At 36.8% G+C, this 24,595-nt stretch overlaps 1 pseudogene; it reads left to right on the top strand.

The window, feature by feature from the left end:
- Positions 1-4,537: 4,537 nt before the first annotated feature.
- On the top strand, positions 4,538-9,701 carry LOC116536529 (annotated as a pseudogene).
- The last annotated feature ends 14,894 nt before the right edge of the window (positions 9,702-24,595 follow it).

Below are 24,595 nucleotides of genomic sequence, written 5' to 3'. Positions count from 1 at the left end.
TATAAGTGAACCCCTGCAGTTCAAATTCTTGTTATTCCAGGGTCAACTGTATTACACAGGAATTTTTGTCACTAAGAAAGTAACTATCTTTAGAACTGGGAACTCAACAATCTCTTTCTGATACCATAAACAAATATGAATAATAATCATAAAACAGTGTACATCCATACAAATAGAAGATTGCTTTTGAAGATACCTATTGAATTCTGAAGACTGAAAATTAATTCCTTTCCAAGAAGCAGAAGTTATGTATTCTTATATAAACAAGGTCTATTTTTTACTTCATTCTCCATAAGTGGGAACCTCATGAGATATATTCACTTCTTAGAACAAGCTTTTTTCTTTTAATATGTGCTGGATAATTATCACAGTCATAGTGATTTTGTTGGAAAAAATACTCTGTTACCAGGCTGGGCGTGGTGGCTCATGCCTGTAATCTCAGCGCTTTGGGAGGCTGGGGCAGGTGGATCACTTGAGGCCATGAGTTTGAGACCAGCCTGGCCAACATGGTGAAACCCCATCTCTACTAAAAATACAGGCACTGGGTCAGGCACCTGTAATTTCAACTAATTGGGAGGCTGAGGCAGAGGCATTGCTTGAGCTCAGGAGGTGGAGATTTCAGTGAGCTGAGATTGTGCCACTGTACTGGGTGACATAGGAGCACGACTTCATCTGAAAAAAAAAAGATACTCTGTTATCATTAGGCAAAAGATGATCATAATAAATATTCCAATAGCCAAACTCTAGGCTCAAAAAATTATAACAAAATTATAAAAATGGTTCACAATAACAATCTGAATTATATAAAGACACCTTAAATTTTGTGCATATGTGTCAAACCATTTCTATAAGTTAAGTTTGGCAAATTGCAATAGACAAAGATGAAATTGACATAGTTTTTTGTCTTTAAGGTGCTTATAATAGAATACAGACAACTATTTAACTTTTGCATTTTTCCTACTGAATTTTTAAGAAAAATATTCATTCATATACTTGTCCACTTAATAACTATCATGTGTCTTTTATGGACTAAGCATTTTTCCAATATTACAAAATACATTTTAAAAATATGGTTAGGAGATTGTTGTTACCATTGTCATTTATTTTATTTACTTTCTTATGTAGTGCTTACTCTGAACCCGATGTCATCTGGGAGCTTATAGTTATCATTATGTATGTATTATGTTCAATATGTGCCAGGCATTTTTACATTTGTAGTGATGAATGCAAGCTTCTAAAATGTGGGTAGAATTTAGAGTAAGCATGCAGAGTGAGTGGAACTTTGCCAGGTAAGGAGGCAGAGGGATGATGCTTGGCAGAAGAAAGATCTAACAAGCTTACATATTTGACAGACGCAGCAGCCATGAAGATGAAAGTTTTAAAAAGAGGAGGAGCAAGTTCGAAAGGTAGGACACCTGAGTGAACTTTATAGAGTTTATCAGCAGTTCAGATTTACTAGTGTAAAAAAAGTATATGGGAGTGATTGGGAATTGGGTGAAAATAGCTTTTAGTTATTATTTATTATGTATTTATTATGTTCAGTATGTGCCAGTGAAGGCAAGCTTAAGAAAGACTTTGTTGTTGTTGTTTTACCTGTGTCTAGAAACAAGTTTAATAAAAGAATCTTAATAGTATAGAAATGAGTAGATCTTATCCTGTAGGCCAAGAGAAACTTCTCAGATAGAATGCTTTTGGCTGCAAATACTAGAAGACCTATTGAGAGAAAACTCACAAGCATGCAGTGGCCTTCCTTTACTATCTTATTGGCTGGGTCATACCATATGCTCATCCCTGAACCAGGCACTGGGAAGGCAAATGTAATTATGTAATTAGCTTAGAATAATCATTTCTCTTTTGAAGCTGGGGAGGGGTATTGCGATAATAAATAACCAAATAGATTTGTGTTTCTCCAGCAAGAAACAATAAGGAATTGCTCTTGGGTAGGGAGCCAGTAGTGTTTGCTACAGGAATTCATTGGAAAATTGTGAGCAGGGAAGGCGTTAGATTAGATTTGAGAATTAGGGCATTCTATTCATGGTTTAAAGTAGGGACTGGCAAACTTTTTTTCTCTAAAGGGCTAAGTAGGAAATATTTTAGGCCATGTGGTCTCTCTCTTTTTTCAAAGGCGATTTAAGCAATCCATAAGCCATGTGGTCTCTATTGTAGCTACTCAACCCTGCCACTATAGTGTGAAAGCAGTCATAGGTAGCATGTCTGTGAATAGGCATGGCTGTACTCTCATAAAACTTTGTTGAGAAAAAACATATGGTAGGCAGGATTTGGCCTGTGGTCTATTGTATCCTGACCCCTTATGTAGAGGACAGATGGAGGATAGATGTCACCTAAGCATATAGTTATTATTTAGTAGGTTTTTATTATGTTCATTAGATGCCATGCACTTTAAATTTGTGGTTATTAGTGCAACCTTTTAAAAAGTGGATAGGATTTAGGATAAGCATGCAGAGTGAGTGAAACTTTGCCAGGTAAGGAGGCAGAGAGATGATGTTTTCCAGAAGGAATATCTAACAAACCTGCATGTTTGACAGAAACAGCACCTACAAAACATGCAAATTTGAAAACAAAAGAGAAAGTGCAAAGGATAAGACACTTGAGTGTCTCTAATCTTAACTACATAGACAAGAGAAGCTTCAGCTGTAGTTAATGCTATAGTTTCCTTGTCACAAATTCATGGAGTACATGAATCTATTGCAAGGTTTTCACCCATCCATGATAAGATAAAATGATGGGACTCCACTTTATTCATTTAAAATACTGGTGTTGCCAGGCATGGTGGCTTCTGCCTATGATCCCCACAGTGTTGGAGGCTGAGACAGAAGGATCCCTTAAGTTCAGGAAGTCCAGCAGCCTAGGCAAAATAGCAAGCCCCCATGTCTATTTTTGTTTTAAATGTAGCTAGGTATGGTGTTCTGCCTCTGTAATCCCAGCTACATGAGAGGCTGAAGCAGGAGAATTGCTTGAGCCTAGACATTTAAGGCTGCAGTTAGCTATGACAGCAACATTACACTGTAGCCTGGGTGGCAGAGTGAGACCCCATCTCTAATAAAAATCATGTCAAATAGGATAAGATAAAATAAAATGTTGGTCTTTTTCTTGGAATTATGCTTTTTAAATTTGTTTTTCTTTTTTCTAAATTTAAGAAATGACTGTAATGGTTGGTTTATATAAGGCTTTCAGAAACTGGCTTCTGCCCAAATCTCCATTTGCAGCCCTTTCTCTGTCTGCCTTTTTTTTTTCTGGCATTACTGAGCTTCTGGTAATACCCCTCACTATAGACAACCATTCCCTCACTGTAGACAAATGCATAAGCTCTGGGAGGCTTCTTTTCCTCTCTTGCCACTGCCTGGCATGTGCTACCTTTCCTGCTCTTTGCCTCTTTTAATCTGGTGAACTTCACTCCCTAAGTCTCAGCTTGGGCATGATACCTAGAAAAGCTATCCCTGACAAGTTTTATTCCCACTCTCTAAACCCCAGTGCCTACCACTTAGCAGGAACTCAATAAATATTTAGTAAAATAAAGACTCTTTATACAAAGATGATTGCTACAGTCTAGCAGCAAAGAGGATAGACATGCAAAGACATGATGTGCAGTTTAGATGGTGAAGTAACACTAGAAAAAATTGACAAAGTACTAAGGGATCCCCAAGGAAGAAACATCTATATACGTGAAGAAATGTAGCCAGATTCAAAGAGGACTTCACATAGCATTCTGAACCTTTTTTTCTTTTTTCTTTTTCTGTTTTTGGAAACAAATTCTTACTCTGTCACCCAAGATGGAGTGCAATGGCATGATTGAGAGTCACTGCAAACTCAAACTCCTGGGCTTAGGGGAGCCTCTCTCCTCAACCTCTTGAGTAACTGGGACTACAGGCCCACACCACCATGCCTGGCAAATATTCTGTAGAGTCAAGGTTTCACTATGGTCTCTAGGCTGGTCTTAAACTCCTGGCTTTGAGCAATTCTCCCTCTTGGGCCTTCCAACATGCTGGGATTACAGGTGTGATCTACTGTGCCCAGCCTGCATTCAGTCTTACAACACAAAAATTAATTTGTCAGAATAGTAGAGAAAAACATTTCAGATGTGAAAAACATTTCAGATGTAAAAAACAGGATGTACACTAATAAAGGTATAACAGTAACAAAACTTTGCAAATCATTGGTAAATAACAACTCGCTTAGCGTGTGGTTAAAGACACTATCATGAAGTAAGAAATAGTGAAGTATTACTTTATATGTTTTCACTGTATTTTTAAAATTTTGTTTTGTTTATTTATATTGGGTGGAATAATTTGTGGGTGACCCTGAGATTTTTGCATGCCTTGAACCTGCCAATATCTGGTGTCTTCCCAAGTGGTTTGTTGAAGTTTTAAATAATTAGAAGTATTTGTTTAAAATGTAAATATTCTAGTAAACATTAAGCTTCATTTAAACTCTGAATTTTAAAATAAAAGTATATGTTATTTTGTATCCATTTTTATAAAGATTATAGTCTCCTAAGTAATTCATTTTAGCTAAATATATGGATTTGTCAGCAGAACACAATTTAAAAGTGACTTCAGAGAAAAAGCAAGAAAGGCTTGAAAAAAGTGAAAATAAACAGCCACAGGTATAAAACTATTTAAATTACGTGTTTAATATTGGTTTGTTTTTCTTTAATAACATAGCATAGTCCAAATGAAGTGGACTTTTAGACAGTTCTTTTAGAATTCAACAGATCAGAATTTCATATTTAATTTTAAAACATTTTAGCCAATTCTAATAATTTAGCATTTGCCTACTCTCCAGTTAATCCTCAGAAGTATGAATTCACTATTTATAGTTTGCTGAGGTAAAAATCATTTTATGAGAGGAAGCTTTATAATACTACATATCATCTGTGAACCCATTTCTGGCAGATTTAATTCATAATAAATTAAGTTTAGTCCAAACAAACATTGAGAGTTAAGCTTGCTGGTTCTTGTTTTTCTTCTGTGTTAAGCCAAGGCAAATTGCTTTTTACTTCTTAGTTATAATCCAGTAACTTAGGGGTAGCAAAGCATAAATTAGGTTTCACAGTTAAATTTTTATTATTATTTTTTTGAGATGGAATTTTGCTCTTGGAGGCCAGGCTGGAGTGCAATGCCACAATCTTGGCTCACTGCAACCTCTGCCTCCTGAGTTCAAGTGATTTTCCTGCTTCAGCCTCCCAAGTAGCTGGGATTGCAGGAGCCTACCACCACGCCCAGCTAATTTTTGTATTTTTAGTAGAGACAGGGTTTCACCACATTGGCCTGGCAGGTCTCAAACTCCTGATCTCAGGTGATCTACCCACCTCAGCCTCCCAAAGTGCTGGGATTACACGTGTGAGCCACTGTGCCTGGCCACTTTTAATTACTTTTTACTTTTTCTTTGTTCATATTTAATTCAGAATAAAGTTAATTTTAAAACCTTTACCCTGACTGAAAAGACATCTGAGAAACAAAACAAGCAAATTAATTTCCCACTTTGGCACCTGCAAAAAAAGTCTCAAGAACCAGAACTGAGTAAGAATTGTGATAAAGAGGATATATCTGTATATTCAGGACTTCCTTTAAAATTCATTACAGAAAAGTTCAACTGAAGATTGGTGAAAATTTTGAAAAATCCAAAATTACTGTTTGTCCTGAGGAAAAGCTCTTACATAGTAATTCTAAAGAGGGACAAACTTAAAGGGAGTGCCCTGTAATCTGACGAATCACATCCCTGATTGTGAGGAAGCAGATGCATCTTGAGTGTCTAACTCTGCATTATTCCAGGCATTGCCTGAACAGAAGGAGCCCATTTCAAACATCTTTTCATTGCATTTATACTCCAAGTTCCTGAACACACTTGACAATAATCTTTTAAGCTTTATTCAAATGAAAATAAATCAGACTATAAAAATTATAACAAATCAGACACATAGCCTGCTTCTCACAGAGATGAAGAGAATTGTTGTAATGATACAGAAATTGAAAAATTAAAGAACCTGGTAGTTATGGTTGAAATGAAAGAAGACAGAGAGTTTGATAGGCAAATGATAATATAAACCAAAATACCACTAATAGGAAATTAGACATTAGACATTGCCCTTGGTCTAGAAATCCAAAAAGTCTTCTTTAATTTGTGGTTTGCTCACTCCAGAGAAATGAAGCACATGATACAGATAGAAAGCCATGGTATTTCTGCTGTTACAGACACAAAGACAGAAAACCAATACAGCACTTGTTTCACAAGCCATATGGAGTTTAGAAGCTCTTCTAAAGCTTAGAAGGTAACTGGCAGGTGTGTTTCAAGGACCCACATATGACAGTCCCACTGCTAATAGCTATAAAAGCATTAAACCTGAATTAGAAAATGTGAGTTATTCTACACACAGTGACAGAACATCACAAACATATCTAAAAGAAGACTTACAGCTTATCTACAAGAAGACAAACATGTCTTTTCATTGCATTTACACTCTGGGCCCCTCAAACATGGTTGCCAGTCATCTTCTTAGCTTTATTCAAATGGAAATAAATCAGACTGTAAAAATTATAACAAACCAGACAGGTAGCCTGCTTCTCACAGAGATGTAAAGGCTTAAGAATGAGGTGGGTATGTACAAATGGAGTTCCTGTCTTTGAAGAAAGAAAGTTCAACTATAAAATGAAAGAGGTTCACTTGCTGCTTCTCTTTTTATAAACTATCTGATTTATTTTGGTTTTCTCCTCAAGAAAATGACATGTGTATAGTTACAGAGGGATTATCTAAATGTATGATTATGTGTCAAAGTAGATCAGTGCTGCTATCTAAATGACAGTTCTGGAAAACATTCTCATAATCTTTGTTCATTAGTCAACCTAAGTCTCACTGTCAATCTTCCAAGTGGCATATGGGCTGGGAAAATAATTTAGCCATGTGACCTTCTGAACCAGATAAGCATAAAAGAAATTGCTAAAGAAATAAGCTCTAGATTCTTTTTTCCGTACTGATTTAAAGATGAATTAGATTTATTTAAATGATAAAATGGTAATACAATGAAAGGGAAGCAATGACCGAGAAGAAACATAAAAGTGTATCTAGCCTTGAGAATTGCAACAAATACTCCCAGCCAAAGAAGTCTGTTTAATGTGCTTTTATGCATGTAAGTTTACCTGTTTGACTCAAACTGTTTATAATTCCATCATGGCCATTTTAAATATTTTTGGAAACAAATACATATACTTTTGCATATTTAAAAAATTACCACTCTCCAATGTTTCTGTTGACTTGGACTTTTATATTATGTTGTTTAATAAAATATGGTAATTCTTGACATGTATGATTTTATCATATAAGTAATATAATTCCTCAGCCAAAAATTTAGCATTTAGTCTATAGTAGAAATCTCAGTTCTGTACATTGTATTCTAAAGATAGACAAAAATCTAGAGATTTTCTTCTTATAAAGTAAAAGCAAATGAGTCCTCCCCTCAACCTCTGAGGCATTAAATTGCTTTGCCAAAGTCAAACTTTTAATTTATCTGACTAATTTGATATATTTATCTGGTAATTTATGTAATTCAGCGATATACAATTGTATCTTCTCTTTTGGTGCCACGAAATGCTAGGTAATGAATGCCACCTTAGAAGCTTTGAGTTAATTATTTAATATTGCTTGGTTTTACTTCCATTATTAAATAGACAATGGTGCTAGATTATACAACTATACTGTATATTCTCCAGCTATAAGCTTTTGTGGTAATTGAATGTAAATTTGGGAGACATCTCATTTTCCAGGATTCTGCACTAGCAACTCAGCAGTTTCACTCTGTTCATTGTGTTGTGGCAAACTTTGGTTCCTCTATTTCAGTGAGTACCTTCACTTTTTTGATATCCCAGGAACCAAATAAAAAAATAATGATAAAAAGCAGTGGGAAAAAGAATAGCTTAGTGCAGAAAAGGGAAAGCTTCTTTTCTGCTTCTGAAGACCCACAACATCACATCCTCTCAACCTATTTCATGTAGAATCCAGGTGACAAAGACAGAAGACACATTTTATATCTGTGTCTTTTTGTTTCTCTGTTTTTGTGTTTATATATTTATACCATAGAAATAACTGTGATCTGGTGAAGAACTAGAAGTAGAATCAGAAGACCTGGGAAAAATCCTACAGCTTGCTTATATTTTTTAACCTCTCTTTATAAGAATTGTGATAACTAAATAATTTCATCAATGTATATTTGTGGAAATGCTTAGTACAATGTCTAGATTTATGATTTAGAAAATGTAATTCTTATAACTGACTAAAAAAGGTTGAGTCAAATCACAATAGAATATTATCAGGGAAACAGAACTTTAAAAACTTTGAGAAATTTTATCTGTCCAAATACACGTGGAGGTAAAGCTGTTACTATAGGGTGATGTCTGGGTTAGATATCAGAGTATAAATGCAGTTTTCTTTTTCCAATGTTTTAATTTAGTCAAATTTGTTAATATTTTACTTTATGCTTTGAGTTTGTTATAATTCAGAGAAAGGCTTTTTCAATTCTGATATCCTTAAAAATTCTCTAATGCGTGTGTTTTATTGATTCATTGACTTCAAACAAATTTTTGAACTTTTTGAAATTTATGCCAAGGGTCAAGATTTTGCCTCAACTATTTCTCTAGTTGGATATCCACTTACAGCAACTTTTAATTGCATGAAGGTACAGGTTGTTCATTCACTTTAGATATAACCATGATATGTTATTTTAATGAATGGTAGCTAAAAATTTCTTTTGTTTTATTTAGGATTTTCAAAGTTATTAAAAAGAAGGATGTGAAGTATGAAAATTGCATGTTGAAGAAAGATATTGCCATACTCAGACAAGAAGTACATGCAATAAAAAATGATAGTCTCCAAAAGGAGAAGGAACATATTCAGGAAATTAAAAGTATTAGAGAAATAAATGCTAACTTTCAAAAGAGTGTAATACTCAATGAGGAAATAATAACAAAAACAATGTCCCAGTATTGTCAACAGCTTAATGATCTCAAAGCTGAGAATACAAGGCTGTATTCAAAATTGGAGAAGAAAAAACACAACAAGGAAAGACTGGAAGCTGAAGTTGAATCCCTCCATTCTAGACTGGCTGCTCCTATAAATGAGCACAGTGAAAGCATGGAAACAAAAGACCTACAACTTACTTTACAGACAGCACAATTTCTTTAAAAGAAAAAGTTCTTATATTTCTAACTAAAAGATAAGAATGAGTTGTACTGTACTACTTTCTAAAGCTCAAATGAAGTTTAATACCTTCAAAGGTAAGCTTCACGAGACAAGAGATGCTCTCAGGGAAAAGATACTGGCTTTAGAAAGTGTAGAGGTGGACCTAACACAAGCGCAGCATCGAATAAAGGAAATGAAGGAGATGCATCCAAAAGAGGAAGCTATAAAAAGATTCAATCGGAAAGCAGAACTGTCAAGAGAAGAGAATATGTCAACTAGAACATGAAAATCTCTTGCTTTAATGACAACTAGAGGGTGCTGATAAGGAAAGCAATAATAAAGAGATAGTAATTAATATCCAAGGAGGCTGTCTTGAGAGTGGACAGGAAGATTTTCTAGAAGAGAACAATAAGGAATTAATGAATGAATATAATTATTTAAAAGAATAACTTTTTCAGAATGAAAAAGAAGAAGAAGGAAAAGTAAGTATGAAGAAAGATAAATATTTTTAACCTTCTGGAAAGAAAATTTAAACATTTTATTCTGGCTCTATGTTGAACCAAGTTCAATATAAAAATAAATAGATGAAAATATGTTTACCATACTGTATAATTCCATCTACATGAAACATCCAGAAAAGACAGGTTTAGAGACAGAAAGAAGATTAATGGGCTGGAAATGGATAGAGACTGCTAATGGGCATGAGGGATTGTCCTGGAGTGATGAAAATGTTCAAAAGTTGGATTTTAGAGATGGTTGCACAAGTCAGTAAGTTTGTTAGAGTTATGTATGTTAAAGATTTAATAATAATAAAGTATTTAACTCTAAATTGAGTTAAATATTATTCCACAATGCGAAATAAATGTAGTAAAAATCTTTTAACTCTATGTTAAAGCAAATAAATTCTATAATATGTAAATCACATTTCAACAAAGCTGTTTTAATAAAAAACCAAAAAAACAAAATGTTTTTACTGTATCCCCTTGGAAACATACCTTGTTTCCAGGAAATCAAAAGTACAGCTAGTGCTCGACTTATGACCATGATTGGTTCTGACAGACCGGTCGTAACACGATTTGGTCATAAGCTGAGCAGGCTATATGTACAGTACTGTGAAATGATAACTTCATATCACGTGCAATCACATTCACTTTCTTTTCTCCTTCGTGCTGCTTAATTACCTTCATTTTCATGTTGAGATCGATGGCCTTTCTTTCCTTCTTGGCAGGCTGAGGCATAGACAAAGACAATTTCCTCTTGGTAGACATCTTGGGAGGGGTTTGATGAAAAATATCCAAGACACAAAACACAAATTGCTGTACCGAGCCTGGGATAAGAGTTAAAATGGTGCACGCAGATATGGTAGTGCTGCCGGAAGCTGGTCTGCCCTGTCATACGCCCAGCTGGGCAACATTTGCACTGCCAGATGCAGAGCAGTTGTGGCTAGCGATTGTGGTCGTAAAGTCAAATGGTCGTAAGTTGCATAGGTCGTAAGTCAATCAATACCTGTAAAGCTCACAGATACTTTGAATAAAGACATTATTTCAGCCGGCGGCAGTGACTCATGCCTGTAATTCCAGCACTTTTGGAGGCTGAGGCAGGTGGCGGACACTTGTAGTCCTAGGTACTCAGGATGCTGAGGCAGGAGAATCACTTGAACCTGGGAGGCAGAGGTTCCAATGAGCCAAGATCTCACCATTGCACTCCAGCCTGGTGACAAATTGAGAATTTGTTTAAAAATTTAAAAAGACATTTTATGTCACCTGTAAAATTTTAGTAGATACAGAGTAATGTTGATGGGGTATGTAGTCTTATACTGCTGAAATAATAAATTTAATGTCTTTGTGTTGCTACATTTTAAGACCATAATGAAGCAAATAAATGGAAATGCTTGTACCTGAAATGAATATTTTGAAATTAAGATTCAACTGAGTTGCTTTGACACTTAATTCTAGATTTCCCAGATGAACAGAAGTGTGTTGCTGTGTCTTGTGATGCTTTTCCTTCACTAACTTATGTATTTTAGTTGGTATAACTTTGTTTTCATTCATATCAATGTGACTTAAATAAGTAAACGAAAACCAATTAGACTAAAAACCTCTGCACAGGAAAATAATCAGCAGAGTCAAGACAACAAGCAAAGATGGAGAAAATATTTGCAAACTATACATCTGACAAAGAACTAGTATCCAGAATCTACAAGGAATCCCCAAAAATTAGCAAGAAGAAAAAAAAAAACAAATAATTCCATCAAAAACTGAAGGAATAGACAATTCTCAAAAAAAGATATACAGCCAACAAACATTTAAAAAGCTAAAGATTACTAATTATCAGGAAAATGCAAATTAAAATCACAACAACATACCACTTTACTCCTGCAAGAATGGCTATATTTTAAAAATAAGATGCTGGCATGGATGTGATGAAAACGGAACACTTTTGCACTACTGGTGGTAATGTAAACTGATAGCAACCATTATGGAAAGCAGTATGAAAATTTCTTAAAGATCTAAACATAGAACTACCATTTGATCCAGCAATCCCACTACTGGGTACCTGCCCAAAAGAAAATAAGTCATTATATGAAAAAAACACATGTGGAAACATGTTGATAGCAGCGCTATTCACAAGTGCAAAAATATAAAACCAACCTACTTGACCATCAACCAGCAAGTGGTTGGAAAAAATGTGGTACATATACACCATGAAATACTACTCAGCCATCCAATAAAATAAAATAATAGCCTTTGCAGCAACTTGGTTGGAGTTAGAGGGCATTAGTAAGTGAAGTAACCCAGGAATAGAAAATCAAGTATTGTACATTCTCACTTATAAATAGGAGCTAAGCTATGAATATGCAAAAGCATGAGAATAATGTAACAGACTTTGTGGACTGAGGAGAAGGGTGGGAGAGGATGAGAAATAAAAGACTACATATTGGTTACAGTGGACACTGCTTGGGTGATAGGTGCAGCAAAATCTCAGAAATCACCACTAAAGAACTTATCCATGTAACTAAAAACCACATTTCTTGAAAACTATTAAATACAATTTTTAAAATGTGACTTCTGAAAAACAACAGCTGGAAAACCTCCCATATTTCAAAGTGGTGAAACAACAAATACCATAAAAAAAAATACTAGATTGGCCAGGTGCGGTGGCTCATGCCTGTAATCCCAGCACTTTGGGAGGCCGAGGCGGGTGGATCATGAGGTCAAAAGATCGAGACCATGCTGGTCAACATGGTGAAACCACATCTCTACTAAAAATACAAAAAATTAGCTGGGCATGGTGGCGTGTGCCTGTAATCCCAGCTACTCAGGAGGCTGAGGCAGGAGAGTTGCCTGAACCCAGGAGGCAGAGGTTGTGGTGAGCCGAGATCACGCCATTGCACTCCAGCCTAGGTAACAAGAGCGAAACTCCGTCTCAAAAAACAAACAAACAAACAACAACAACAAAAAAAACTAGCTTGCAGAAAGTTATATTCAAAAGAAAAAGATTTTTCAAGATAAACAAAGGCTGAGGGTATTTAGAAAAGCCCTACAATAAATGCTCAAAGAATTCTTCAGTTGAAAGATAAAGCAGTGCTTAACAGCATCATATAACTGTGAAAATATAAAGCTCTCTGTTAGAGGTAAATATACACACAAATATGGAATTCTTTGCACACAATATATATGTAATATATTCTCTGCATATATTATGTAATATATAAACAAATATAGAATTCGCCATTATAATGATGGTGTGTAAAACCCTCATAATTCTGCTATAGAATTTAAAGAAACAAAACCATTTAAAAATGTGTGTAAATCTTTCAGCAGACACAATATAAAATATATAATTTATGACGTTAATATAGCAAGTGAGGTGGAAGATGGAAAAAGATTGAGTTTTTGTGTCAATTGAAGTTATGAGATTAGAATGTATTGCTATAACTTTAAGATGTTTTATGTATTTTGTATTCCTCATGGTTATCACAAAGAAAATACCTATAAAATGTACACAAAAGGAAGTGAAAAAGTCACAGCGTGTCACTACAAAAAGGACCAAAACACAAAAATGGCAGTAGGAGAGAAAAAGAGAGACAATATAGCTGGGGGGCGGGGGGGACAGAAAATTAATGGCAAAATGGCAATACTAAGTTCTTCCTGTTTAGTAATTTCTTTTCTTTTTTTTTCCCATTTATTTTATTGCATTTTAGGTTTGGGGGTACATGTGAAGAACATGCAAGATTGTTGCATAGGCACACACGTGGCAGTGTGATTTGCTGCCTTCCTCCTCATCACCTACATCTGGCATCTCTCCCCTTGCTATCTCTCCCCAGCTCCCCACCCCCCACCGTCCCTCCCCTATTTCCCCCCAACTGACCCCAGTGTGTAGTGCTCCCCTCCCTGTGTCCATGTGTTCTCATTGTTCAACACCCACCTATGAGTGAGAACATACACTGTTTGATCTTCTGCTCTTCTGTCAGTTTACTGAGAATGATGGTTTCCAGGTTCATCCATGTCCCTACAAAGAACACAAACTCATCATTTTTGATGACTGCATAATATTCCATGGTGTATATATGCCACATTTTCCCTGTCCAGTCTATCGTCGATGGGCATTTGGGTTGGTTCCAGGTCTTTGCTATTGTAAACTGTGCTGCAATGAACATTCGTGTGCACATGTCCTTATAGTAGAACGATTTGTAATCCTTTGGATATATACCCAGTAATGGGATTGCTGGGTCAAATGGAATTTCTATTTCTAGGTCCTTGAGGAATTGCCACACTGTCTTCCACAATGGTTGAACTAATTTACACTCCCACCAACAGTGTAAAAGTGTTCCTATTTCTCCACATCCTCTCCAGCATCTGTTGTCTCCAGATTTTTTAATGATCACCATTCTAACTGGCGTGAGATGGTATTTCAATGGTGTTTTGATTTGCATTTCTCTGATGACCAGTCATGATGAGCATTTTTTCATATGTTTGTTGGTCTCATGTATGTCTTCTTTTGTAAAGTATCTGTTCATATCCATTGTCCACTTTTGAACGAGCTTGTTTTTTTCTTGTAAATCTGTTTTAGTTCTTTGTAAATTCTGGATATCAGCCTTTGTCAGATGGGTAAGCTGCAAAAATTTTTTCCCATTCTGTTGGTTGCCGATTCACTCTAATGGCTTTCTTTTGCTGTGCAGAAGCTGTGGAGTTTGATTAGGTCCCATTTGTCTATTTTGGCCTTTGTTGTCAATGTTTTTGGTGTTTTGGTCATGAAGTCCTTCCCTACACCTATGCCCTGAATGGTTTTGCCCAGATTTTCTTCCAGGGTTTTTATGGTGTTAGGTCTTATGTTTAAGTCTTTAATCCATCTGGAGTTAATTTTAGTGTAAGGTGTCAGGAAGGGGTCCAGTTTCTGCTTTCTGCACATGGCTAGCCAGTTTTCTCAACACCATTTATTAAACAGGGAATCCTTTCCCCATTGCTTGTTTTTGTCTGGTTTGTCAAAGATCAGACGGATGTAGATATGTTGCGTTGTGTCTGAGACCTCTGTTCTGTTCCATTGGTCTATAGCTCTGTTTTGGTACCAGTACCATGCTGTTTTGATTACTGTAGCCTTGTAGTATAGTTTGAAGTCCGGTAGCGTGATGCCTCCCACTTTGTTCTTTTTGCTTAGAATTGACTTGGCTATGCGGGCTCTCTTTTAGGTCAATATGAAGTTTAAGGTGGTTTTTTCCAGTTCTGTGAAGAAGGTCATTGGTAGCTTGATGGGGATAGCATTGAATCTGTAAATTACTTTGGGCATTATGGCCATTTTCATGATATTGATTCTTCCTAACCATGAACATGGAATGTTTCTCCATCTGTATGTGTCCTCTCTTATTTCGTTGAGCAGTGGCTTGTAGTTCTCCTTGAAGAGGTCCTTTACGTCCCTTTTTAGTTGTATTCCCAGGTATTTTATTCTCTTTGCGGCAATTGTGAATGGAAGTTTGTTCTTGATTTGGCTCTCTTTAAGTCTGTTATTGGTGTATAGGAATGCATGTGATTTTTGCACATTGATTGTGTAACCTGAGACTATGCTGAAGTTGCTTATCAGTTTCAGGAGATTTTGGGCTGAGACAATGGGGTTTTCTATATATACAATCATGTCGCCTGCAAAGAGAAAATTGGACTTCCTCCTTTCCTATTTGAATACGCTTTATTTCTTTTTCTTGCCTGATTGCTCTGGCTAGAACTTCCAGTACTATATTGAATAGGAGTGGTGAGAGAGGGCATCCTTGTCTAGTGCCACATTTCAAGGTGAATGCTTCCAGTTTTTGCCCATTCAGTATGATATTGGCTGTTGGTTTCTCGTAAATAGCTTTTATTATTTTGAGATACGTTCCATCAATACCTAGCTTATTGAGGGTTTTTAGCATAAAGGGCTGTTGAACTTTGTCAAAGGCCTTCTCTGCATCAATTGAGATAATCATGTGGTTTTTGTCTTTGGTTCTGTTTATATGGTGAATTACGTTTATAGACTTGCGTATATTGAACCAGCCTTGCATCCCCGGGATGAAACCTACTTGATCATGGTGGATAAGCTTTTTGATGTGCTGTTGCAATCGGCTTGTGAGTATTTTATTGAAGATTTTTGTATCTATGTTCATCATGGATATTGGCCTGAAGTTTTCTTTTCTTGTTGAGTCTCTGCCGGGTTTTGGAATCAGGATGATGTTGGTCTCATAAAATGATTTGGGAAGAATTCCCTCTTTTTTTACTGTTTGGAATAGTTTCAGAAGGAATGGTACCAGCTCCTCTTTGCATGTCTGGTAGAATTCGGCTGTGAACCCTTCTGGACCTGGGCTTTTTTTGGGTGGTAAGCTCTTAATTGCTGCCTCAACTTCAGACCTTGTTATGGGTCTGTTCATGGCTTTGGCTTCTTCCTGGTTTAGGCTTGGGAGGAGGCAAGTCTCCAGGAATTTATCCATTTCTTCCAGGTTTACTAGTTTATGTGCATAGAGTTGTTTGTAATAATCTCTGATGATGGTTTGAATTTCTGTGGAATCTGTGGTGATATCCCCTTTATCATTTTTTATTGCATCAATTTGGCTATACTCTCTTTTCTTTTTTGTTAATCTGGCTAGTGATCTGTCTATTTTGTTGATCTTTTCAAAAAACCTGCTCTTGGATTTATTTTTTGAAGGGTTTTTTGTGTCTCTATCTCCTTCAGTTCTGCTCTGATCTTAGGTATTTCTTGTCTTCTGCTAGACTTTGAGTTTTTTTAATCTTGTTCCTCTAGCTCTTTCAGTTTTGACGATAGGGTGTCAATTTTTGATCTCTCCTTGCTTCTCATGTGGGCACTTATTGGTATATATTTTCCTCTAGAGACTGCTTTAAATGTGTCCCAGAGATTCTCGTAAGTTCTGTCTTCATTCTCATTGGTTTCGAAGAACATCTTTATTTCTGTCTTCGTTTCATTGTTTATCCAGTCAACATTCAAGAGCAAGTTGTTCAGTTTCCATGAAGCTGTGCGGTTCTGGGTTAGTTTTTGAATACTGAGTTCTAAATTGATTTCACTGTGGTCTGAGAGACTGTTTGTTATGATTTCCATTCTTCTGCATTTGCTGAGGAGTGATTTACTCCCAATTATGTGGTCAATTTTAGAGTAGGTGTGATGTGATGCTGAGAAGAATGTATATTCTGTGGATTTGGGGTGGAGAGTTCTGTAAATGTCTACTAGGTTTGCTTGGTCCAGGTCTGAGTTCAAGTCCTGGATATCCTTGTTAATTTTCTGTCTGGTTGATCTGTCTAATATTGACAATGGGGTGTTAAAGTCTCCCCCTATAATTGTGTGGGAGTCTAAGTCTCTTTGTAAGTCATTAAGAAATTGCCTTATGTATCTGGGTGCTCCTGTATTGGGTGCATATATATTTAGGATCGTTACCTCTTCTTGTTGTGTTTATCCTTTTACCATTATGTAATGTCCTTCTTTGTCTCTTTTGATCGTTGTTGCTTTAAAGTCTAATTTATCAGAGATGAGAATTGCAACTCCTGATTTTTTTTGCTCTCCATTTGCTTGGAAAATCTTTCTCCATCCCTTTATTTTGAGCCTCTGTGTATCCTTGCATGTGAGATGGGTTTCCTCGATACCACACACCAATGGGTTTTGTATTTTTATCCAATTTACCAGTCTGTGTCTTTTGATTGGGGCATTTAGTCCATTCACATTTATGGTTAATATTGTTATATGTGAATTTGATACTGTCATTTTGGTGCTAGCTGGCTGTTTTGCGCATTAGTTGATGCAGATTCTTCATTGTGTTGATTCATTTTAACATTGGGCATTTTTTTGGAGTGGCTGGTACTGATTGTTCCTTTATATGTATAGAGCCTCTTTCAGGAGCTCTTGTAAGGCAGGCCTGGTGGTGGCAAAATCTCTGAGTACTTCCATGTTCACAAAGGATTTTATTTTTCCTTCACTTATGAAGCTTAGCTTGGCTGGCTGGATAGGAGATTCTGGGTTGAAAGTTCTTTCCTTTTTTTGGGGGGGGGACTGAGTTTCTCTCTTGTTACCCAGGCTGGAGTGCAATGGTGCGATCGCGGCTCACCACAACCTCCGCCTCCTGAGTTCAGGCAATTCTCCTGCCTCAGCCTCCTGAGTAGCTGGAATTACAGGCACACACCACCATGCCCAGCTAATTTTTTGTAGTTTTAGTAGAGACAGGGTTTCACCATGTTGACCAGGATGGTCTTGATCTATTGACCTCGTGATCCATCCACCTCGCCCTCCCAAAGTGCTGGGAAAGTTCTTTTCTTTAAGGATGTTGAATATTGGCCCCCACTCTCTTCTGGCTTATAGGGTTTCTGCTGAGAGATCTGCTGTGAGTCTGATGGGCTTCCCTTTGTGGGTAACCCGACCTTTCTCTGTGGCTGCCCTTAGTATTTTCTCCTTCATTTCAATCCTGGTGAATCTGATGATTAAGTGTCTTGGGTTTGCTCTTCTTGACGAATATCTTTGTGGTGTTCTCTGTATTTCCTGGACTTAAATTTTTGCCTGCCTTGCTAGGTTGGGGAAGTTTTCCTGGTTAATATCCTGTAGAGTATTTTCCAGCTTGGATTCATTCTCTTCGTCACATTCAGGTACACCTATCAAACGTAGATTAGGTCTATTCACATAGTCCCACATTTCTTGGAGACTTTGTTCATTCCTTTTTACCCTTTTTTCTCCATTCTTGCCTTCCCGTTTTATTTCATTGAGTTGATCTTAGACCTCTGATATCCTTTCTTCTGCTTGGTCAATTCAGCTGTTGATGCTTGTGCATGCTCCGCGAAGTTCTCATGTTGTGTTTTTCAGCTCCATCAATTCATTTATATTCCTTTCTATTTTGTCCATTCTCGTTAGCATTTTGTCAAATCTTTTTTCAAGGTTCTTAGTTTCTTTGCATTGGGTTAGAACATGTTCTTTTAGTTCACAGAAGTTTCTTACTACCCACCTTCTGAGGTCTGATTCTGTCATTTCATCACACTCGTCCTCCATCCAACCTTGTTCCCTTGCTGGTGAGGAGTTGTGATCCCTTTTAGGAGGAGAGGTGTTCTGGTTTCAAGTGTTTTCATCCTTTTTGCGCTTGTTTCTTCCCATCTTTATGGATTTATCCACCTGTCGTCTTTGTAGTTGCTGGCTTTCAGATTCGGTCTCTGAGTGGACGTTCTGTTTGTTGATGTTGAGGCTATTTCTGTTTCTTGGTTTTCCTTCTGACAGTCTGACCCCTCTTCTGTAGGTCTGCTGAGGTCCACTCCAGGCCCTGCTTGCCTGGGGATCACCTGCAGCAGCTGCTGAACAGTAAGGGTTGTTACCAGTTTTCTTCTTCTGCTATCTTTGTTCCAGAAGGATACCCGCCAAGTGTCAATCTGATCTCTCCTTTATGAGGTGTCTCTTTGGATATACAGGGGTCAGGGAGCTGCTTGGGGAGATGGTCTCTTCTTTATAGGAGCTCAAATGCTGAGCTGTGAGCTCCGTTGTTCATTCAGAGCTGCTGGGCAGGCACGTTTAGGTCTGCTGCAGCAGAACTCATAAACCGCTTTTTGTTCCCAGGTGCTCTGTCCCAGGGATTTAGGGCTTTATGAGTTTCCGTTATGCTGCTGCCTTCTTTTTTTTTTCTCCAGAGCTGTCCTGCCCATCAGGGAGGCAGCCTAGTCACTGTCTGCCTGTAGAGGCTTTTCTGAGCTGCTGTGGGCTCCGCCCAGCTGCCAACTGAACTTCCCTGCAGTCCTGTTTATATGGGTGTTGTTAGAACTGCCTTGGCAATGGTGGCCCGCCTCTGTTAAGGCAGAGCTTCTCTGTAGTGGCGGGTTGCCTTGGCAATGGCAGGCTATCTCAGCAATGGTGGGTTCCTTTGGCAATGGCGGGCTACCTCACCATTGGCTGACTACCTCTGTAGTGGCGGGCTACCTTGGTAATGGAGGATGCCCCTCCCCCACAGAGCTGGACCGTCCCGGGTCCAGCTGCACTTGCTGTGAAACTCTCAATCCAGAGAGTTTCTGATTGCTGTTCTTTTGTGGGGATGAGATGAGCCGAGCCTGATCGCCTGGCTTCCTGCCTCAGAGCCTTTTTTTTTTTTTAAGTTGCTGTTCCAGCGCCTGTTGAAGAGGCGCTGGGGTCTGTGTTTTTTCCAGTGCGGCCACTCACTGCGCTGGCTTAAACAGTGGCACTGAGATTTGTGGCGCTTTTCTTGCCCTGGAATCTACTGTCCTGGTTCCCTGCTGAGTCCCCTTTTTAATCAGACGAATGGGCAACTTCCCGTGGCTCCACTCGCCAGCCAAAAGGGCACCCAGACCGGTGTATTTTGTACAGAGAACCGCTGCTCTGGAGCACTGACAAAGCAGCCACGTGGGGCAAAGCAGCGGCGCCAGCCGGCACAGCCGAGCTGGCCGAAACAGACAAGCTGGCGACCCGTGGAGCTCCTCCGCCTGGGAATTTCCTGGTCTGTGGGCAATAAGAATGCGGCGTCCACTCGCCCCCTGCACTTTCACTGGGAGCTGCAATCCTGAGCTGTTCCTAAACAGCCATCTTGGATCATCTCCCCTCCCTTTTTCTTATAAAAAATTATCATGAAACTATTTTTATCCACTTTCTTAAAATACTTTCTTAAAAGTAGGATTGTGGAGTTGGTGATTGATAACTATTGCCAATGTTTCCTCTATATAAGTTATATCATTTTGCAATCCCACCAGCAATACATTAGAGGGCCTGTTTATTTCTACTTTTCCAGTATATTTGCACCAGCTGTCAAAGTTTGGATTTTGGCAAATTCTGTCATTGCAAAGTGATGTAGCAATATATTTTTAATTTGTATTTCTCACGTTGTGGCTTAGACTGAATATATTTTCAAATCTATGTGAGCTAGTTTCATATCTTCTTGTCTGAATACTCTTCTCCTATTTATTTCTGTTTTTCTATTTGAATCTTGTTCTCTTTTCCTTAATTTCCAGGAGTTTTTGGAACGTTAGAGGAATTAACCATTTCTCTGTTATATAAGTTTTAAATATTACTTCTTTTTCAATGCAAAATTTGTTTCTTGTGGTTTTGTGCTAGGAAGGAATCTGGTTTTACCTGTTCTAATTCATTTACTCTTTTATTTTCTTATTATTTTTAGTTATGAATTATTTTGTTTCTTTGTATTTTCATGAATTTTTCTCTAGTAATTGAATGGTTTCACTTCAATAAATAATTGTGTCTCTAATATATTTGGAATTTATCTTTGTATAGAATCATAGCCCTTATTTTCCAAACTGCTATTTAGGTGTCATTTAGTAAAAAGTGTATCTTTTCCCAAGGAATTACTATCTTATTCTCATTACATGCTAAATTTCCATATGTACTTGTTATCTTATGGATATTTTTCCTGTTCCATTTTATCTGCCTATTAATGTGTCAGCCTGCACTGTTTAATTATACAGATTTTACAATATGAATTCAGATATGATAAGATGTTCTCATTCTTGTCTATTCTTTTTAAAAGTTTTCCTTATATACTTTTCACTTACAGTTCATTATTGACATGATAAATTTTCCTACTTCCAGGAAACAAAAAATGATTTGTTTAATTTTTTAATCAGATTACACTGTTATATTTGTTGAGGAGAGAGCTGAAGTTTAGGAAAATTCTTTAAGTTGACCATGATTCTTTAACTTAGATTTGAACTCTGTTCTATCTTGTCTCCCTCATTCTTATTTCCATATTATTTACTCCATTATCATCTAAAATCCCATTGCCTTGGGGCTAGTACCATCTGACTGAACACTTCCACTGCCATCAACTTGGGTTGATTCTTCTGACACTCCATACCTTGCTATCATCCAAATGGCCCCAGAGCAAGCTTGTCCAACTTGTAGCCCAGGGTGGCTTTGAATGTGGCCTAACACAATTTCCAACACTTTCTTAAAACATGAGACTTTTTGCATTTTTTTTTCTTTTTAGCTCATCAGCTATCCTTAGTGTATTTTAGGTGTAGCCCAAGGCAAGTCTTCTTCATCTAATGTCACCCAGAGAAGTCAAAAGATTGGGCACCCCTGCCTTACAGTGTCCTTGGCTTCCTTTCCAATGCAACCTTCACTTCCACTGTCCTCAGCTACAGTCCTCCTGATCATATCTGGACCGTTTTTTCATTATCTAAAACCTCCTCCACCACAGGAATCATCAGAATCTCCATCATCTTTGGCTCTGACCTCAATCTTCCACATTGTCACTCTCCCATTCCCAGACCACCTGTTTCTTGACCCCAATACTCCAGTTTCTTGACCTTTCCATTTTCTTCCAATGCAGTCCAACTGTTTATTCAACAATTCTTACTACATTTATGGTAAATACTACTAATCTCTCTCTTTAAATATTTCATATTGCACTTCTTTCAAACCTTGGCTATTTTTCAAGAACTATGAAACTACTACTTCTGCCTATCACTCTCAGTAAGTAAATTTCAATTCTCTCTATGGAAAGAAATTTGTAATTCTACTTCCTGCTGTTTTACCATTTTATTTGCTCACTAACATCTCTTCCTACCCAACCACTGCATCTATCCAAAGACAGTCCTGTTCATTTATGCTCAAGACCCCCTTTCCTCCCACCTTCAGAAAGGGCATTACACATCTATTATCCTTTTCTATTTTATTTCACTAAATCCTCTCAGTTGGTTAAGTATCAATATACAAGCAAGTTAATCTTTAATGGATTAAAATGAAGCAAAAAACTTTCCTCAACTCTGGCTCTTTATATGTAACCCTCTCTTTTCTCCCTCACCAAAAACATTGAAAAGACATTTTTTTTTTTACTTGCCTCTTTCACAGTGCACAGAACATGATGGTCACTTTTTAAATATTTGCTAAATAAAGAAAATATCAGAAAAGTTCTCAAATAGAGTTTCCTCATTCTATTTTAGGAGAAACATATGAGATGCAAGTAACCTTCTGAGAGATGGAACTGAAGCTGGAGATGATAGAGCCCCAGACTAGAACACTGAGCAATTGCTTCTCCTAAGAAGATTCTCAAGAATCTTCAGATAACAGTGATGAGAATGCATTCCAACTCTGGAGGTAGAAATCGTCAGATCATGGCACTGACACAGAGTTGGCCAAGCTAAAATCCATCACTTCTTCAGGGAACACTAACAGAACCATGCTAAACCTCAGTGACCTAGTAGAAGAGAACCAATATAGTGACTGGCCCCTGCCATGCAGAACCTGGTTGAGGAATGAATGGAACCAAGGTCCCTTCCAGACTTCACTTCATCATTCCTTCCAAACTTCCAAACTTGTGACCTTGTGTGACGCTGTGTCTCCCCAGAATGAAAGGATATACCTATTCTGTAACTTGCACAAGGACACCAAATTGGTCAGCAGCAGCCCTGACCTGGAAAGCAGGACAAGCAAGCAACATTTAAGACATTCCTAGAGAATGTCTCTGTTTCCAGATCATTCTACTTATGGGTTTATTAATTTTATTATCTTTTCAGAGAACGGGATTCTGGCTTTGAAAATTCTTTCTTTTACATTGGTTTCTATTTCATTGATTTTTGCTTTTATTGTTATTATTTCCTTTTATGTACATTTAGTTTAACTCTTTTCTAACATCTTGAGCTAGATTCAGAACTTATTAATTTTTAGTCCTATCCTTTTTCTCATCTATAAAATTGAAGCTGTAAATGTCTAACTTTAGTTGCTTTTCATAATCTTGATATATAGAATCTTAGCTATCTTTTAATTAAAAATATTTTCTTATTTTCTTGTAATTTATTCATTGACCTATGGTTGTAAATAATTATGTCTCTTAATTTCCAAAAATTTATGGCAAGATACTATTGTTGTTAATTTCTGTCTTTATTCTACTATGATCAGACATTTTCTATAGTATTTTAATAATTAAAATGTATTGGGATTTTCTTTGGTCAGTTTTCATAAATATTTTAGGTATCCTTGGAAATAATTTGCATTCTATGGTTGTGGGGTGCAACAAACCATATTACTGAGTCCTTAATCCTTTGGTTTAAATCTTCTATGCCTTATTATATTTTTCCTGTCTTTTCTGTGTTATTGAGAAAGTTAATTTAAAAACCTCTATAATAATTATGAATTTCTCCTTGTAGTTATGTCAGTTTTGTTTAGAATATTTTCAAATGATTATATTAGTTGCATACAAATTTAGAAGTATTTTATCTTACTGGTGAACTGAACATTTTATTCTTAAAATGTGCCTCAATTTATTCCTTTTAATGCCTGGTGTCCTTAAGTTTACTCAGTTGGGAATAATGTATTTATTTCAGTTTTTTTTCATTGTTGTTGTTTTTTTTTGTTTTTACAGGGTACAGTTTAAGAAACAATTTTACTTTGAAGTAACCTCTCTGTATGTTTTATATACAAACGTGTCTTTTATTATAATCTTACAATCTTTGTCTTTTCATTGAAGCTTCCAATTTATTTACATTGAATATAATTATTAATCTTTTTGAGTTTAACTCTACAATTTTTATGTAACCTATTTCCCAAACCTCCTTCCTTAAAAAATGTCTGTCTGTTTGCTTTCCTTTGGTAGATTCATTTATATTATCTCATTTTGTTTACTATTATTTGGAATTCATACAATTTTGTACTTGCTATTAGTGTGCTAGAGGCTATTAAAAACACATTCGACTTACTAAATCTAATATTAATTAGTACTTTAAGACTTCTGTCCTTCTCCCAGGCAATGCAAAGATCTTAGAACGCTTTAAAATCAATCTACCTATGTACGAATCCCTATTTCATCCATCTATATGGATGTCTATGTGTATGTGAATATGTATCTATATATCTGTATATGATTATTTTTCTTAAAGCCTGTTGTATAAAAATTTCCTCATTATACTTTCACTCTTATTTTCACTGGGTGTGGAATTTAATGTTAGTAGCT

This window comes from Sapajus apella, unplaced genomic scaffold (genome assembly GCF_009761245.1).
Source record: "Sapajus apella isolate SASKATOON/1434 unplaced genomic scaffold, GSC_monkey_1.0 scaffold101, whole genome shotgun sequence".
Lineage (NCBI taxonomy): Eukaryota > Metazoa > Chordata > Mammalia > Primates > Cebidae > Sapajus > Sapajus apella.
This window is presented reverse-complemented; position numbering and strand designations above follow the sequence as displayed.